At 40.8% G+C, this 2,872-nt stretch overlaps 1 long non-coding RNA gene across 1 annotated transcript; it reads left to right on the forward strand.

Annotated features, from left to right (window-relative positions):
- Positions 1-201: 201 nt before the first annotated feature.
- LOC106570881 (uncharacterized) lies at positions 202-2,517 on the forward strand. The gene is made up of 4 exons (XR_006759077.1): positions 202-347; positions 591-753; positions 1,259-1,379; positions 1,631-2,517. It is a non-coding gene; the product is annotated as an uncharacterized lncRNA (long non-coding RNA).
- The last annotated feature ends 355 nt before the right edge of the window (positions 2,518-2,872 follow it).

Here is a 2,872-nt window from a genome sequence, read left to right on the forward strand (position 1 = left end):
CAGATTTACTATAAGAAAAATGTTATATCGGGTACGTTTTTTATCCGGCTGTGTCAATACTGCCCCCTATCACTAACAGGTTAATACTGATGATATGTCCTGATCTTTCAACTCTATTTTTACTCCATCTCTCTGAATACTGTTTGTAGTGTTAGTTTCAAGATCTTATGGACACCCACTCCTCTCCATTCCTCTCCTCTCTCCCAGACAGTGTACCATGGCCTCTCTCTCCTCTCCCCTCCCCTCCTCTCTCTCAGACAGTGTACCATGGCCTCTCTCTCCTCTCCCCTCCCCTCACCTGACAGTTTCTATATCAAGTGACATCTCCCTCCATCCAGGATACGCTGGTGGGTAAATCAAACACACTATCTTCAATTGAATAAGAGCCAGTTTTTCTTCTGATTCAGGATTGTTCTGGTGGTTCTTCCATCTCTCTCTCTCTCTCTCTCTCTCCTCTCTCTCTCTCTCTCTCTCCCTCCACTGGTCTTTCAACTGTATTTTCATGCTGTTAGTTTCAAGCTCTTATGGGACACCCATCTAACATGTTAATTTCATCCCCCTACCCACCTCTTCTCTCTCCTCTCTCCCAGACAGTGTACCATGGCTTCTCTCTCTCTGTCCCTGGGACTGCTGGTGCTGTGCACCCTGGCTCTTGTACACTGTGACCTGGATGACAGCCATGTCAGGGTGTGGGGCCTTAGTGCCTCCAACCTGAAAGGAGACCTCCTCTCCCAGCCAGACCCCTACGTCAAGGTGAATTGATTCATTTATTTATTCGTTATTTAACCCAAACAGTCAGTTAACAAAACATTCTTATTTACAATGAGGGACTTGCAGGTGGGGTAATAAAACAGAAGAAGTACAGTAATGTTACAAACAGGACAGACATCCTAACACAAAAGGACAGAGACACAGCACTAATCAAACAGTAAACAGTAGAATGTCAGCTGTCATTTGTTTGGATATCAAGTAGCCTACAGAGACGTGGGAACATGAAAATGTTAGTGATTGGCTTGTTATTTGTTAGGTGAACAAATAAACAAACAAACGAATGCAAAAACAAACAAATGAATGAATGAATGAATGAATGAATGAATGAATGAATGAATGAACGAATGAATGAATTTTTAAATACCCATAGAGGTTCCTCAGCCAAGTGAGCCAACAATACATAAAACATCCTTGAGGATTAAAAGCACAATAATAATAAATAACATTTAATAATAAAAATGTCTACTGACAACATTATTTTCCTTAGGTGTGGTGTGGCCCAGCCTTCGGTGGCATCACCAGCATTCTGTAGAACCAGGCCAACCCCATCCTGGCCCGGCGAGTTCAACTTCGTAGACATCATCCACAATTCTGTCGTGAAGCTGGAGGTGAGTTTCCCTCTTACTATGCAAAGCGCTTTTTAGCACTGGAAAATCACTATGTAAATCCCATCAATTCTTATTATGATGATAATGATGAAGAGGAGGAGGAGGAGGAAAAGGTGGAGGACAAGGAGTAGGAGGATTATTATGATTATTTATTTTTGTATTATTGTTATTATTATTGTTACGTTGATTGTTATTGTTACTATGAATATTTACATGTTTTATTATCATTTTGTTTATATTATTATTATTAGGTGTGGGATGACGACGTCGGACTAGATGACTGTCTGGGGAAACTGCACCACAACCATCCGCTCAGGAACACACACTGAGACCTGCCACCTGAAGAGAGGCACCGTCTACTACACCTACAGCTACAAGAAGGAACAGCACCAACAGAATGATCATTAGAGTGTAACCTATGACCTTGTGTCTGATTGGCTCTCTCACACTGTCACTCATGTATTCACTTCCTTATAGCATAAAACATTGTTTTTTACTGTGAGATGTTCTCAGTCTGGCTGTTTCTGTATTGTTTTATGCTTCTCAGAAGATGTCTTAGATTGGTCCATAGAATATTAAAAGTGGTAAATCAATATTTCTACCAGCTTTTAGGTTTTATGTCGAAGCTTTTACCATTTGACATTTACCTTTCACAGTATATCATTATTGTGCTTAAACTTGAGCTTAATATAACTTTGATCATTCAAAGGTTTGGCCTTCGTTCGATCCTTCAAAGAATCCCCATTAATGGTTCCTTGAAGAGCTTTTTGGGGTTCACCCCCACCCCCTTGGTATTTGGTATTTATTAGGATCCCCATCATCTCTCTGATTCAGAGGGGTTGGGTTAAATGCGGAAGACACATTTCAGGTGAATACATTCAGTTGTACAACTGACTAGGTATCATCCTTTCTCTTTCCCTTTCCATTAGCCACTGCGAAAGCGTCAGCTACTCTTCTTGGGGTCCACATGAAACATGACATAATACATAGCACAGAACATTATTAGTCAAGGACTGAAATGCATACATTTTTAAAATGTCACACATAGCCTACATATCAGTACATGCACACAATATCTAGGTCTAATACATAGTACAGGGCAAATTACAATACAATAAATATAAAATGGCTATTCACAGTCCCCTTTGTGTTCTTTTATCTGGTTTTTTTAACTGGTTTTATTGCTAGGTTAAGTTACTTGGGGTGGCAGAGAGTTACATGTTGTCATGGCTCTATTTAATACTGTGTGTTTCCCTGCCTCTGTTCTGGACCAGGGGACTGTGAAGAGACCTCTGGTTGAATTCCTTGTACCGATGAGTGTCCAAACTGTGTGTTTCCCTGCCTCTGTTCTGGACCTGGGGACTGTGAAGAGACCTCTGGTTGAATTCCTTGTACCGATGAGTGTCCAAACTGTGTGCCAACTGGTTGAACAGACAGTTCAGTACCTTCAACATATCAATACATCACACAAAGACCAATAATGATGCAGTCAA

This window comes from Salmo salar, chromosome ssa15, assembly GCF_905237065.1.
Source record: "Salmo salar chromosome ssa15, Ssal_v3.1, whole genome shotgun sequence".
NCBI classification, from domain to species: domain Eukaryota; kingdom Metazoa; phylum Chordata; class Actinopteri; order Salmoniformes; family Salmonidae; genus Salmo; species Salmo salar.